Source organism: Temnothorax longispinosus, chromosome 11, assembly GCF_030848805.1.
Source record: "Temnothorax longispinosus isolate EJ_2023e chromosome 11, Tlon_JGU_v1, whole genome shotgun sequence".
Taxonomy (NCBI): Eukaryota; Metazoa; Arthropoda; class Insecta; order Hymenoptera; family Formicidae; genus Temnothorax; species Temnothorax longispinosus.
The window spans coordinates 10,847,383-10,864,678 of record NC_092368.1 but is presented as its reverse complement, the minus strand read 5'-3'; the positions used below and the strand labels follow the sequence as shown (position 1 = coordinate 10,864,678).

The 17,296-nt window shown below is 43.6% G+C and overlaps 1 pseudogene; it reads right to left on the bottom strand.

Annotated features, from left to right (window-relative positions):
* Window positions 1-314: 314 nt before the first annotated feature.
* On the bottom strand, window positions 315-10,844 carry LOC139821394 (UBX domain-containing protein 7-like; annotated as a pseudogene).
* Between the last annotated feature and the right edge of the window lie 6,452 nt (window positions 10,845-17,296).

Genomic DNA, 17,296 nt, shown 5'->3' with positions numbered 1-17,296 from the left:
CGTGTTTCTCGCAATACTGTGACTTTACTTGTCACTATATAAATGAATATTTATTCAAATAATAAAATTTTATCAAAACAAAGAATAATATTATATCTGTCCCTTGTTGGACTATCGTTATATGTAACGCTATTTAATATTTATTATCACGCATAAATATCACTCGTTTGGAAGAGTATGTTATGTTATATGTAAGACTTTATAAAATATATCTATATATATGTGTCAAACGATATGACTCTGTCATATCTACGGTAAGTATTCATCTCAATATGAGATATGTCAAAAGTGTATTATCTTTCTAGGTATGGTACCTACAATTCTGTCAACTGAGATTCGGCTGGCTCTGCGTCATCCTCTCGGGTCGTCTGGCTCTGCTCGATCAGCTGTTCGTCAGTCCCATCAGGCTTGCTGCTGTCAACGGCTATGGTCGTCGCTGAACCGCTGCTGACATTGAGATTATTTTCTGGATGTTCGGGAATAGGAGTAGAGGTATGGATTCTGGTTTCGGAAGTCTTTAACTCCGCCTTGGTTCTGACTCCGTCCCCTGCTGGTGTTTTCTCCCGCTTAGTCTGCATCTGCGCCGCTGCTTTAGCTTTCAAGAGAAGTTCGAGAGGTGTGTCTTTGCGGACGACAAGCTTTTGGGCGTCGATTGCAATGTCAGACGGTAATCTCGATATTTCGGATAGAAAATAATTAGAATGGACTTTATAACGTAATTGCAGCGCATTACAGTAAGCGGCAAGTTATAATTGTACGAATGATACATATACCCTTACAAAAATATTTCACCGCTTTTACACCTCATATAGATCGTTTTTAGCCCGTTTTTACCCGTTTTATCATTTTTGTGTCCGTTTCTTGCACTCTCAAGCACGCGCAGTCTACTGCGAAAGAACATGATGAGTATACGCGAGTATGCGTATGAGTATTTTTGAGTAGATTGTCCGTTTTTAATACTCGTTTTTCAATCGATGAGTGACAACACGTTAATACGTTCCTTTTTTACTCACAAGGATGAGGACACAGTAGGTTGTCCGTTTTCAATACTCATTTTTCAGTTGATGAGTGACAATACGTTAGTACGTTTCTTTTTTATTTACAAGAAAATATCCGCGGATTTCGCCCGATTTTAACCCTTATGGTACATACAGGGGGATTTAGAATCAGCTCAATTTCTATCCATCAAAATTTCTCATAAATTCTGAAAGACTCCCACTCCTTATCTCCTCCTTATCTCTAAATTGAAGTACATTTATTCTACAAACTTAAAAACCTTTTCAAAGTGTACCGTAAGGGTTAAATGTTTTAGTACTTACACTATTTATCCTTCACTAATATAGATAAGTGGTACGATGTAATATTCAAATATTCGCGAGAAATTTGCATTGAACGTTTCTATAAGTGCAATATCCCGTGTAGAAAGTTAGGGATGGCCTACCATAACATAAGGCCCCGATCATTAGTTATTAGGGATGCCATAAGAAAGGTTTCTTTATTTTGACCTAATGAGGTCCCGATCATTATTTATTAGGGATTCCATAAGAAAGGTTTTCTTATTTTTATCTAATAAGGCCCTTGTAAGGATTTGATAAGGATGTTTTAACTTTATAAATATATTTACGAACACAAAATTTCGTAATAACCCGGCACTGGTTTCTGATATTCACCCGACATTAAGAAATATTATATCATATGTCCAATTCAAAATTTTAATACTTTTTTTAAACTGAATTTGTTTCTTAATATAATTTTTGAAAAATTATATATTTGCGCTGGTTATGACATATGTAGATTATATATAACACTTATATCAAATTAAGAAGTAGTCTACCACGTAAGGCAGTTGGCTCACGATCCAGAGGTCCCGAGTTCGAATCCCACTGAGGTAAGTGTGTTTTTATATGTGTTTTTAAATACGAGAAAATATTTATAATCATAGACTGCATCTTAAGAAACAAATTTAGTTAAAAAATAGTAATAAAATTTTAAAATAAATAATTTTTTTTTATGTCGGGTGAATATCGGAAATCAGTGTCGGCTCGATACTGACTCGATACTGGCACGTAGCATTGAACCGCACACAGCACGTATTTACCACTCAAAAATACTCATAAGAATACGTTATTACTACTCGGATATACTCGTACGCAATCCGCTTTAACCACTCGTTTTTAAGCAAAAGGGACCCTTTGCGCCTCAAAAACGGGTCGTACTCTGTGACGTGACATAGTCACGTCCCCTGTCGTAACGATAGCTCGACCGGGGGAAACGTCAGGGATGTCGTCTCCGCCGGGGCGAGGCGGGGCGGCAGCGTTAGAATTCGGTACCTTATATTATTTTCGAAGATTTCAGGTATCGAGTAGATGGCCAGGAGGAAATTGTAACGACTTGAGTAGCGCCGAGGGAGTTTACGGAAGGCGTTCTACGTAGGAGTTGGCCGGCGGGCGGGTCACGATTGGGCCCATATGCCGATGTTGCTTGGAGCGTCTCGCAGGGCGAGCGCATCAGCCCCGATGTTCGCCGGGATGAAGCCTGCCAAATCGCGAAGGAGGGAGATCGCCACGGAGCATTGCCTACCGGTCGACGGAGCCATGGCCTGGCCAGCCTGGCCGTCGTACACCGGCACCAGAGTCGCGGCCCGGTCAGCCGGACTCGAGAATAGGCTTTTCAAACCTGCCGCCGGCGAGCGAGGAAGCCACGAGGAGCGCCGACGGAAGCGGATGGCGCTCGGCTCGCATAGGGCTGATCGGCAAGGAGGGCTTGCAAGCACGGCGCGCGCAGGCGCGGGCCCGACGTGATCCCGCCGGGCTAGAGGATCGTCACTGTCGTGTCGGCGTGGCGAGGGACAACTTCCCGAGAGGACCGGCAGCCGAGCTTGCGGAATTTGTAAGGCCACTACTCGAGCACCTCGTAACTCACGTTTGAGTACACGTAAGATCGTTCTGACGACCGGGGCCCTTCCGAGAGCCGCGTAGAGTTGCGGGAAGCGTGCTTAGAGAATCGCGTACTGTGTCGCGAAGTATTTTGTAGCATCGCGTTTGTACAGATGAGTATTATCGAGTAAATAATTATTGAATGGAATACTGACGGAGGGCCCAGCCAACAGAGTAATGTGGGATCGCCCTGCCCGAAAAATAGTACGCGGCCGACAGTCACCGTGTGATTTGTTGTAGTTTTCGTCGTGTCTTCGTGTTTCGTGTAATAGCGTTTTGTGTAACCATGGTGCGTAATGTAGCGAGGTGTCCTTCGCGCCGAGGTGGACCGTATTGTCGCAGAACGGGGGAGTAATGTTCGCGCAATCACGTCCCGGGGCGTGAGGCACCGGTCTTGGATCTTTGGGGCCTTTCGCGGGAGGTCCGCGTCTAGCCATTTTGGGACCATTTGCGAGACGTCGCGGATGGTCATTTCGGGACCACCGACTGGGAACGATTTGGCAGTTGGGAAGTCGTTGCGCGTAGGTATTGTGTCTTTTCGGGACTACCAACTGGGAACGATTTGGCAGTTGGGAAGTCGTTGCGCGTAGGTATTGTGTCTTGCGTTCGTGTAATCGCGTATTGTGTATTGCGGTCGTGTAACGGCGGCTTATAAGTTGCGTCCTTAGGCTAATTTCCGCGTTATTGTATCTCATAGTTCCCGCGTTCCGCAGAAAAACATCTGAGAGAAAAATTGTAATTTACCGATTCATTTTAAAGGAACCTGCCGATTTATTCTGAAGTAATTTCTAAAATTGTAATTCACCGATTCAGTCTGAAACAACTTGCTGATTTATTCTCACGTAATCTTTTCTGTCAAATACATTATTTTTGTATTATTGTTATTTGCGTGTGTTAACTGTGCTACGTTCCCTCTCCTCCTCCGACCGCGATTGCCCGAAGAAACTCACACCTGAGAGAATTGCGATCTTGTAGATCGTGGTGCGAGGAATCGCACCTGGCGCCCAATATTTCGAGGAATTTAGTCGAGCTACCATCTGGGTTTCTGAGAGTCTTGTCGTGATTGATTTTTCGTAAGATCCTTAGTGAACAAAGCGACTGCGCGCTCCTTCACGGCCGGCGAGACCGTGAGGACATCGTCGTGGTCGTCACAACTTATTAAACCAAATGCACGTTTTTACTGCTTAAACTGACCGTTCTCGCGGTCCAAAAACGGTGCAAAAACGGTGAAAAATTTTTATAAGGGTATGGCAAGGGAAGGCATCATATTGTCCGTGGATGTTTTAATACGTGTTGTATTATGTTACAAAATTATATAGTCTTTCCATATACGGACCATTCTTCAGTATACATAGATGTACACACACATATATACATAAGTACACATATATTATGTTACATACGTATGTGCACATGTCTGTACATAATATATTTTTCTAGAAAAAAAAACATTATGGGATATTCTGCATATATGGAGAACCAATAGAGACGTAATATCGGTGAGCATAACATTGAAACATCCTCCTCTATAGACAATATAACACTTATTCGCACGACAGCGCATATTATATATAATCCTTTCCGCCGTCACTATTGAAAACCTGACTACATGTCATCCTCTCGACGAAACATACCTATTACAAAACGAGAAGACAAAGCAAAATTCGTTGAGTTGTTGGTACGTATTGCACAAATACACAATTGGTATCACAAATTGACTCCAACGTATGCGAACCAAACACTTCGTCGTCGCACGCAATCTGTTTTACGGGAGGGAGAAGCAGCACGCGAAACAGGAGAGATAAATGGAATGCATCTAAAATTAAATAAATGCGAGATTAAGCGACCCAACTGGCCAGTATCAATTTATTTAATTAACTCACTACGTTTCGACCTTAATTAGGTCTTTTTCAAGTGAGAAACAATACATAGGTCACGCAACAATGGATCATGCGTCGCCAAATGCTGCGTCCAAACCGCATTGTGCGAACGCCACGCTAGAACAAATATGTCCATAAGTATGTCGAATATAAAAATGGAAGACATATCAATGGTAAATCGTAAAAACTTACATGTAATGTGCGTCGAAAGAATAAAAAATAAAAAGTTTCCGAGAGTCGCAATGTAAAGTTTTAGGAGAATAAGACAGGGATCCCCCTCTCCCCGATCCTCGCTGACCTCGTTATGGAGGATCTCGAGACGCTGCAGTCGCTGAGTTTTGTTGTACCATTCTATCGTAGATATGTTGATGATATTTCTGCGGTAGTTCCCAAGTAAAAAATTGATGAGCTTCTCACAACATTTAATAACTATATGTTTAATAACTATATGTTTAATAACTATAACACAAGATTAAAGTTCACTTATGAAATGGAAACAGATGGTGCATTAAACTTTCTTGACACCACCGTAATTCGTGAGAAGAATGCATTAATAACAAATTGGTACAAAAAACCAACATTCTCGGGACGCTACATTAATTATTTCTCGAATCATCCTTTCAAATATAAAGTCAACATTATACGCAATTTAGTGGATAGAGCTATTCTGCTCTCTAATACTCAGTTTCATTCCAATAACATCTCAATAGTTAGAAATATACTCTTAAATAACTGTTTCCCGATTGATGTCGTTAATAAGTATATGTGTGTCCGACGAGGTGAACTTATAAAAAAATTGAATAATCCGAGCGGTGCGAGTGCAGACACACAGGTGCGTCGAGATCCTGTCAACTCGATAACGATACCGTATGTCGAAGGCCTTAGCGCTAATATTAAACGCACAATGAGGGGGGGGTCAAATTTAAGACTCTCTTAACGATTCCGAAAAAACTGGATTGTATAATTAGGAAAGGAAAAGACATATTACAACCTTACAAGCAGACCGAACTTGTTTACGAGATAGATTGTGTGAATTGTGATTCGTGTTACATCGGACAAACGAAGCAACATTTAGAGACGCGCATAAAGGAACATCGGAGCGATGTCAAAAAACATGTCGATAATCATTCGGTCGTTACTAAACATCGTCTCTCTCAAAACCACGATTTCGATTGGCAGAATCCGAAGATTCTATTTAAGGAGAAGCATTTCAGAAAAAGAGAGATTTCTGAAATGTTTTTCATAAAAAAGAACAAGTGCACTGTCAACCTCCAAAAAAATACGGAGAATTTGCCCGCGATATACGATTGAATTATCAAGGCTGTATAACATGTAATTGAGTTCGGTCTGTGTCTGCAGTATTTTGGAACACGTTAATTTGTTTATGATTTGGTTTGTCATACGGTACTTTCGGAACACATCATATTGTAGTTAGTCATTGTGTATTATACGTATCATTGTGACTTTGAATATGGCACGGAACGGAGCTAGTGGAGAAAATAATCTGTTTTATTCTCCTAAAACTTTACATTGCGACTCTCGGAAACTTTTTATTTTTTATTTTTTTGACGCACATTACATGAAAGTTTTTACGATTTACCATTGATATGTCTTCTATTTTTATATTCGACATACTTATGGACATATTCGTTCTAACGTGGCGTTCGCACAATGCGGTTTAGACGCAGCATTTGGCGACGCATGATCCATTGTTGCGTGACCTACTTGAAAAGGACCTAATTAAGGTCGAAACGTAGTGAGTTAATTAAATAAATTGATACTGGCCAGTTGGGTCGCTTAATCTCGCATTTATTTTTAACTACACACTGGCGGATCTAACAATTTATTCAATTGTTTTTATTCTACACCTTGGATCTAAAATTAAATATTTTTGTTTTTTTTTTGCATTACGCTAAACCATATTTTAAAATGTAAAATTTAAATACTAATTTTCTCTAATTTTATTTGATCAGCTATATTATTTCGTTTTAGCGGCGTTTACGTAGGAAAACAATTCCAATCTTTGGAAGAGTCAGATGCAACTTGTGAACTTTCGGGAGATGCATGTGTGGTTAATGCATCATTTAAATCAGATATTAGACTGTCCACAGTAATATTTTTGTAAGTTTTCATACATTCTCCCGTTCTAGGATCTACAATCGCCAAATAAGGATATGCCACCACTTTGTAAATCTATATAACGTTTCCCGTCCAAAGTGTTAGACAAGACCTAAAATTAAAAGCAACAAATGTAACTCGATAAATCAGAACGTCAACTATATATAGAAAGTGACATAATATTCAGGTGATAAAACATACTTGCCACAAGATAAAGTGATCCTTCACAATTTCTTGGATATGCTCGTTGGACAACATTCTCTATTGAGAATCTGACAACAAAATTCCTGTGGATCCTGAACATTAACGAACAGCCAACGATTTAAAGTTTTCGCGTGGTCCCGTGCTTCCATGAAGGAGCCTAAGAAGAGAATATTGCATGGTGGTCTAAATATTATAGATCTTTCAGTCGCTTCGTTTTCTTTTGAGATATGTGCTTTGCGACCCGATTTCCCTCGGTCTCGCTAGCCGAAGGAGCGCGACTGCAAATTACTCGCCTTCGGACCAGACAATATCCCTCGGGGAGGCTAACACTGTCAAATCTCTTACCGTGACTTCCGTATCTCAGATATTTATCGATACTTTTCAATTGGGCGCCAGGTGCGATTATAGACGCGCACCACGTCTCGACAATGTCCGTTTTTCCGGCCTCGACGCAAGCTCAGGGCGTTGGTAACGTTCTTTTGAAGAGGAGCGAGAAGGGGCGTAGCGCAGTCCACACAAATCAAATCGTAACGAGAAATAATAACAATAAGGATACATTTCATACGGGTGATATGCAGAATATAGTCCGAATTCAGGACCAGATACAATTCAGACGTTCGGTCGCATCGCGGTAACCGAATCGGCGGCTAACACACGCGCGGAGCGCGTGATAGTCTCATGTCCGCGAGATCCTCTTTTCGAGCAAGCACGACAATACCTGTCCGAACGATAACGCAAAGTCCCCGTGAGGCTCTTACGCGAGCTCAGCAGCTTCGATTCGTTTAATCGTGGATACGCAGTAGACTCGATCCATACAATAATCTCGGTTCGCACGGCGCAAATACGCTAACTCATCAATCCGCATACACAACCCTTCCCTTGAGTAGGGTACCTTCCAAAATCCCGGCGCTATACATCAAACGCGAATGCACGGTCGAATGTGACGCAATACCGTAAACTCGAACACGCAATGATTCTCACGAACCCGACATGAGGCACGAAACATTAATTCCCAACCAAATGCGTAACGTTATACAACACGCTCGCGAAATCCCTTCTCAAGCACGCGCGACGATACTTGCTCGCACACGCGACACAAAATATCCGCGAAGCTCTCGGTGCGCCGCAAAATGCCCGAAGCAATATTTCTCGAAACGTACGGTGCTCTTCCGCACACAACGAGCACCGATATTCACAAATACGCAACTCTATACGACCACATTTGCCGAAGCGCACCGCCCGCGGCACGCTTCCGCACACGATTCACAAATATGAGACATTATACAATAAACGCGAAGTGACTGTCGGCCGCGTTTAGAGTTCTCGAGGAGGGCCTTTACTAACTTTTCTGGCTATGATCTCGGCCGGCCACGTGCCCGCGATCTCAACGAAAAACCACGGCAAGTTAATCGGCATCCACGGCGACCACCTGTAGAGGTTAATCTGGTCGATCTGCGCGGTAATCTAGTCGGTAATTACATTCGATCGTACGGGGCCGTAGCCGAGATCGAGCCCTTAATAACGCGACAATACCGGAGTGGAAATTTTTTACAAGGTCGTTGCTCGCTGCTGCTCGGCGGCGTCGGGATACTTCTCAAGGGATGGCTCCTTGCCTGCGGCTGATTCGACAGTGATAAACGGCCGGCCCGGCGCCCCAAGTACCGCCGGGGTAAGGCGTCCGGGGCGTCCACTCGCTCCGCGGTAGCGGTGACGCACCCCTTCCTTATGCTGCGGCGGGGCCAGGGATGTGCTGGGCGAGACCTGCCATGCGCCTTGGTGGCGGGGCCCGCGTGACCCGCCCGTCGGTCAACCGTTCACTCCAGCGTTCCCTCAGTGTCCTTCCTTCCCACGTTGCGACACTCCGGTCGTTACATTCACATCTTCCTGGATCTCATACTCCGGCACCGCCTGTCGCTCCTACAAAATCTAACTAAAAAACGATTAGCACGAGTGACCCTCTTCTACTCAGGCCGGGGCGCCATCCCCGACCTTCCCCTCGGCCGAGCTACTGTCTGGGTGGAGGACGCGACTTCGTCACGTCACAGCTTTGTGCCAGTTACTCTGCGAGTCATCTCTTCCTCTTGTCATCCTACATTAATTACCAGCATGTAATAATAATAATAATAACTTATTAACTTCAATTTACATGCCAAGAAGTATATTTGAAGAAACTTGGTTTAAAAACTTAACATCCTCATACCATCCATGCAACCATCCCACTAATACTACCTGTGGCGGTCTCTCGACCACACAATCGGAACGGTACGCGCGCCGCGCGCGCGCCAACCGATCACGCGCCGAGCGCGTGGGCCAGACTGCGGCCCGCGAAGCTATATGAGAGTGCCGCCAACAGGTGGCAGACTTTCTCGCGTTTCATTTCCAGTCAGGGCAAAATAAAAGGCCACACGGCGACGGCCTAAGGAGCTATCGACTGCTCGCAGGCTCACCGCCAAGACCAGGAGAAGTCTTTTGGATAAGAGATACTACATCTCGCCGCCACCTTGCCGCCGCCGAAGCTACGGCCGCCACCGAGACGAGCTGCGCCACTCCGCCTGCCGACACCGAGACACCCTCAGCGGCCCCTGGACCACCGTCCTGGCCACACGGGGAAGCTCGTCCCGCTCCAGCTCTCACCGGTACGACTGACTCGTCCTCCACGCACACTCAACGAGGGACGTGAGAGTCCGGCGCTACACTTCTCCTCAACTATCATGGACGGTGCCTTCACTCCTGTCGCCTCTGCCACCATCACCTACCAAGCAGCTCACCACGGCAGACACGACGCCTCGAATATACGGCCCAGTTCACCACGGACCTACGACCTGTGTCAGGAAAAGACAATGTCGTAGCCGACGGCTTATCGAGGGTAGATGCTGTACACCAGGCCATCGACTCCGAAGCACTGGCCAGACCACAGCACAAGAAGAGCCCAAACGGCCTTTTTCAGGGCCGCCTCCACGGCCCTTCTCAGGGCCTCCTCCAGCACACTGACACACCAACATATGTATTATAAGACAATAGAATAAACGACCTATTTATTATATACATCTGTCTCTCAGCTCACTCGACGATCCTTCTCACGCTACGGCATCTCCTCTGCGAAGGGCACGCGACGCCCAAACGAAAGTGGCATAGCGGCCACACTACTTATTCTTAATTGTCCAGTGCGTATACATATTCTAATTGATATAAGTTCTAGGACAAAATGCGTACGGATTTCTGCCGCAAAATCACGGAATCTGTCATACACGTTGTTCGACAATTGTGGCAATGAACATATCGGCTCCGAAGGCACTAGCGTCTCACGCGTGGGCAATATAGGAGCCCTCACGGGCGGCTCAGGATCCGCGTTCTCGGTCTCCGGCGGTCTGCCACCCTGGAATATCAGGCTAATTGCCATCTCCACGTTTCCATCGGCCAACGTCAGGTACTGCTGGGCCGTCGCCTCGCTTTCACCTAAACCAGAGGACACAAACATGAAAAACACTCGGGTACGTCGCAACAGCATAATGTTCCTAACATTTGCACCCTCGGCATTGTCGCGATTTACACACGGACTCAAAGAAAAGCGCTGTTGCACTTGTATTTGCACTTGTATTCGCGATGCTGTCTGAGTCGCGCTATTTAACCTGAACAATAATTCTCGCGCTGACGCACGGACGATGTAACACTTACCCGTCACCTCGATAAACTTCAAAACGTTGCGTCAGCAAAATATTTCAGGACGACACACAAGACACGTATCCGTGTACGTGCTGTCGTACGTTGCTGTCGAACGGAGAATCTTGTTTGCGAGGCAGACCCCAAGCGCGAACGCGATACGATCACAGAGATTTGGGACGAGTTCTTTTGATGAACTCGATAATCACTCGTAGAGAATAGTCTCTCTGGACATTCACGCACTTGGATGATTGGGCGGCGATACCGCGCAAGATGAATACCGATCGTTGACTTTGAACACTGAAGGAAAATAACTCGTGTCGCGATCACTCGTTGTTAAGGATGTATTGGAGGTACAATCTTAGACAAAAGTGCATAAAATTTGAAATACTTGAATATCTACGCCTAACGTATAGTAAATCTATATGTAAGATACTCAAATAATAGTAGGAGTCTTATTTTTACTCCTAGAAAGGTATTTTTTACTTTAAAAATGTTTTTTCCAGTATTATTTGTGATTTTTGTAATTTATGAGCCTAAACTTTGGGCAGTGAAAATGCCCTGATTTCAACTTTATAACGTCAAATTATTTTAAAACGAAAGACATTATTCAGCAGTGCTGATAAACAAATGTGACTTTAATAACGTCAAAAAAGATAAATATGTATCATATAAACGATAATTTTGAATATTATTTATTATAAACATTGTTATGCGACTCTCTCAAAAGAGACGTGACAACGCTGTATGACTCGATTCACGTAGGTTGGCAGCCTTGCACAGTACCAAAACAGTGCGAGACTTGATGCGAGCTGCGAGGTGCGAGGTTATGTCTGTTCGTTTACATTTTTACAATGTCAGGCACAAAAAGTTATCGGTGGAAAGGCAAAATAGTGACAAAAGCAGTTTATGAAAAAAGACTCGCTCAACGAAAAGCTGGAGTAGAAACGTGCATAAATAAGCGAAAAAAAGTATGCTTTGCTTGCCCAGCTGATTGTGACGTTGCCGCGCTTTCACGAGCCATTGAGATACATTCGTGCCGACAGCACAATTATCTCAAGTTATAATTTATTTCTTTAAAACGGTGTAGTGAAGACAATTGAAACTTGGCAGATATTTTCATCTATTCGTATACTAGATGTAAAAAAAATTCAAAATATTGGTAGCGCTCCTTCAACATTTTTTTAGCTGTTTTATCCGTCAAAATCGTCTCTTCCTATAAGAATACGTGTAAAATCAGTGAAAATTGAAATCGTTATATCTCAGCAACCGTTTAGTGGATTCGTTTCTACTTTTTTTGTAGCACATCAGGAAGACTAAAAGAACATTCTTACAAATTTTTATCCACTTGGTAGCGCTTTGAAAATAGGTCCAATACATCCTTGTAACGGCCTAATTTTATCGTTGAACGCGGACTAGTTCGCCGGATCAGGAGTTCGACTGAAAGGCCCAGAGACAATAATCAGGTTAATCGCATACGTAATAATTTATTCAGCATTAGTTTACAAAATGAGGTAAGCGCGGTATTACAGTAGGTTACGGAACGCGGTATATTACAACGGCCGGATAGTACAGGCGCACTGGGTGCGACGCAGCGGGGTAGCGAGGACGCGGTATTACAATAGATTACGGGACGCCGTATATTACAACGGGAGGATAGTGCAGGCGCACGCGGCGCGACGTAGCGGGATAGCGAAAACGCGGTGCTACCATAGATTACGGAACGCGGTCCATTAGAACGGCAGGATAGTGCAGGCGCACTCAGCGCGATGCAACGGAGTAGCGAAAACGCGGTATTACAATAGATTACGGGACGCGATATGTACCGCGGAGGATTGCGGGGTCCCGGAGCTTACGGTAGCGAGAATCTTTGCGGCGAGGATGAGCACGCTCGATTTCGTTGGGCCGTGGCCGTCGAGAGTAAGTTTGATGGAGTTCGGGGACACCTGAGAACGCTCAGTCGGGGCCCATACTCTGGACCTTGTTTTGTCGCCCTAGGATCTGGCGGGTAGGCTTCGTCAGGAGCAGCGGAATGCCGTGGTATAAACGAAGTGCCGTCTCGCCGAGCGCGCCGGCTTATATATCGCTCGGCGCGGCGAGTTCGGCAGGAGGGAGGCCGATCGTCAGGCGAATCGCGCGGTGGTGGGAGCGGCGCGATCCCGCGCGTTTGTCTTCGGCGGGGATCGGCTCCCGTCGGCGCTCGTCGGCGTCGTGCGGGAAGGCACCGGTGCGGCGGGTTCCCTGCGCACACGGTGCGTTTCGAACGTTTAAAAAAATGTAGGCGCACCGCGCCCTATCCTCGCCCGACGGATTCGTCAGCATTCGGCGGGTGGTGGCCGGAGACGATCCTTTAGCGTAAGGGGCGCATCGTTACATCCTTAACGTGCACATTGACAAGATGTCCGACTTCCGACTTCGTGTTCGTGTGGCTTCGTGCGCTTCGTGCCCGATCGACTCTCATCGGGGCGACTTCGGCTCGCCTATGCGCGCGTATCAACACGCCGCCTTCGGACTTATGGAGGATTCACATTGCGTCCGATGTTCGATGTACGACGATCCGACATCCAATAACAGAATTTATTATTAGAGACAAAAATTTCTTATTGGATGTCGGATCGTCGTACGTCGAACATCGGACGCAGTGTGAATCCTCCATTAGCCGATTCGGCGTCGTCGGTGAAAGCAACACGCTGCGAGCGGACTTTATTTTCTGATCCGTATTAATTTATATATTCTGAGTAGTATACGAGAATTTACGAAAAATAATATACTACTGTGAGATATTACAAGTACAACCTAAGAATTTACGAAAAATAATATAAATAATATTCTAAAAGATATCCTTCAGAAGATCTCGTAAGATATCTTATGCAAAGCCAACGGATATGGCAGAATATTTAGATATCGTGAGATCATAATAGGATATCTAACGATCTCCTATTGGAATATCCCGGGATCACCTGTTGTGATATCCGTGGGATATTTGGAAATCTGGGACAACTTGGGATATCCTCAGGATACAGTGTGCTGTAGCATCTGTAACAACTCTTTTAAATTTTTCGGATATATTAGAGACATATGGTACTGTAAATCATGTACAGTGGGGAGCAGAAATGAGTTCCGTTACCCGGTGAGCTACGGTGCAGAGCGGTGCAGGCAAGCGCGCTACGTTACCGTCACGGTCGATAAAAGGTTCAAATACAGAACCGCGAACGCGTAAAAATGGTCAGTCACGCTGTATTGCTCGCGCGTGCATTTGATTAAAAAAACATTTTTAATACAATTTGATACACACAATTAATATGTATTACATACAATATAACAATCATAGGTGAATATGTAATTATAATTGTATTTTGCATCTGCAACTATTATTCCGCCGACTAAGTATGTGTTTACTGGAATAATATAATTACAGATAATATGATAATTATAATTAAAACATAATTACCTATAATTATTCTATTGTATACGTAATGCATATGTATTACATATGTATACGTATGTAATTATATGAAAAATTGTTTCGCTACTTGTTTATAACAAGTACATCTTTAAAGTGTTCAAAAATCTTTTAATGATAATCTTCTTGATAGCTATAACACTGCATGAAATAGTTATCATAAAAATTATAATCACACGCAACTACATCCACTTATACCATAAATTCGCCACTTTAATCATAAAGTTGCGAAACAAACATATTGTAGTTAATTTTGTGGTTTTTATTTTATTATTATTTTATTATACAATATTAAGAAGTACAAATAGTTATATTACAAAAAGACCTTATTTGGACGACTTTAAGACGTTTTTAAAATGACGTCTTATAAACGTTGGTCCATTATTAGTCGCTGATGTCATAGACCAAAAATGATTAAAAATAGACGTTATAATGACGTTATGGAATAACGTCAGTATAATGTCATTTTTAAAGACATAGTCGCTTTTTGGTTATTTAACGTCATTTGTACAAACATGACTAGTATTTGACGTCAAAATGACTTGTGTTTGCTACCTGTGATCTACTTTCACTGGTAACCATGTACCGCTCGCTATTGGGTGCATCCAGAAGCACGACCGCTCACTAAGCGCTCATTGAGCGCTCAGTATATCCCCTAAATCTATCTACTGGATACAAACACTCTCTGAGCTGCTCACGGTGAGCGCTCGCCACTTTCGTGAGCGTAGTTTTCTATCGCTCTCTCAGCTCACTTTACGCTCTCTCTCCAATCTTCGCGCCAATTTAATATCCCTAAAAGTTAATAACTAATATAATTTTTGTGCTGTTGTTAATTTTTATCTTTTAGTTGGAAAGTTAAGTTATTCTTGTTTGCAAATAATCAAAAAATTAACATATTAAGTAGTTAAACATTATTTTATATGTACACATTTTTTGAAATATAGTCTAATCTACAAAGTTGTGTGTGTGTGTGTGTGTGTGTGTGTGTCCGTGCTTGCGTGCGTGCGGCGTGCGTGTGTGCGTGTGATCTGTTCTTTATCATACTTTTAATTTTTATATCGCACTTTTTTGGTAATTATATTTTTTTAAACAATTTATTTCTTATGTATTTACTAATTTTTAGTAAAGAAAGCATAATACATTTGACGGCACAAAAACATAATACGCTTATACATATACTGCAAAAAAGAGAAAATTTTATTTGTACAAAATTACAAATTTTAATAATTTTGTAACATGCGAAATATAGAATACATCTCTACTCTAGCTAATAACATTTAGATAAAACATTTGTATATTTTTACAGGTGGCAGGTAGTAAAAATAGAAATTAATAATTGCGCAGATCTTTAGAGACGTAATGTCTACTATAAATGCAAATAAATATCTATAACTTATAAGTCATATAAATGCGTATAATAAACTGTTGTGAGCATATATCCAGTACATCAAAAATGCTCACTGAGCGGCTACCTGTGAGCGCTCAATGAGCGCTCAATAAGCGATCGTGCTTCTGGATGCAGCCAATAACAAGTGGTAGAGTGGGAGCGACGCGGCATGGTGGTCTCTAAAGATCTGCGTAAATATTAATTTCTATCTTTACTATCTGCCACCTGTAAAAATATACAAATGCTTTATCTAAATAATGTTTAACTACTTAATATGTTAATTTTTTGATTATTTGCAAAAAAGAATAACTTAACTTTCCAACTAAAAGATGAAAATTAACAACGGCACAAGAATTATTTTAGTTACTAACCTTTAGGGATATTAAATTGGTGCGAAGATTGGAGAGAGAGCGTAAAGTAAGCGGAGTGAGCGATAGAAAACCACGCTCACGAAAGTGGCGAGCGCTCACCGTGAGCAGCTCACAAAGCGTTTGTATCCAGTAGATAGATCTAGGGGATATACTGAGCGCTCAATAAGCGCTCAGTGAGCGGTCGTGCTTCTGGATGCACCCAATCACGGCTATTGTGTTGGTTCGTGTTTATCCGCGCTATCACGTGTTTACCGCTTTACAATCACGCGTTCGCCTCGTGGATTACTTCTGGACTCTTTTACCCGTGGAAGCTTCTCGTCGTTTTCCGGTGGTTTTCCACTCGCCTTCTGGCGCCGATTCCCCAGGTCAATAGCGTTTGTTCGAGTTGCGCGGGCGTTGACGTGGACCTCTGCGCACCTTCTCGGGACGCTCCCCATTACGTTCCCGTTGTCGTTCATCGGCGAAGTTTTTTAGTTTTTTATCTCCGCGTTCGCCGACGACGCCGACCCTTCTATCGCGTCTCCTAGGTTGCTCTGGTATTAGTTTTGTCAACTGCTCCAGGAGAAGACGTTGGTGCCGCCAATTCTCGGCACGGTGATTTTTGTTCAACGCTGACCTCATGGGCGTGTCTCTTGGGTCGCCCTAGTCACGTTTCCATCACTTATTCCTGGAGAAGACGTTGGTGCCGCCAATTCCTGGCACCGTTGACTCCCGTTGACGCCGACTTCATAGGCGTGTCTTTAGATAGCCCTGATTATCTTTCCGTTATATATTCCAGGAGAAGGCGTTAGTGCCGCCAACTTCTGGCACTGTCATTTGTGGTTGACGCCGACCTTATAGGCATGTTCCTGGGATGACCCTGAGCTCCTCTTCGTACTTTGTTCCAGGAGAAGATGCTGGTGCCGCGAACTCCTGACCCCTTGCGTCGAGGATGACGCCGACTTTATAGGCGTGTTCCTCGGATTGTTTTGTAAAACTTTCGGACACTTGTTTTTGAAGAAGACGTCCGTGCCACCAACTCCCGGCACCGTTAACTCAGGATAACGCCAATCGCATAGACGTGTATCTCGAGTGCCGCGCGTTATGTTTCTAATGTCTATTCCAGGCGAGGACGTTGGTGCCTCGAACTCCTGGCCCCGCCATACTACGTCGACGCCGCTTTTACGGGCGTGTTTATCTTAAGAACTAACTTTACTTTATTTATTCAAAATGAACACGTGCCTTCTCGGCGGAAAACGTAATTACTAACAATTAGTGTAAATGAGTGCGCCTTATGG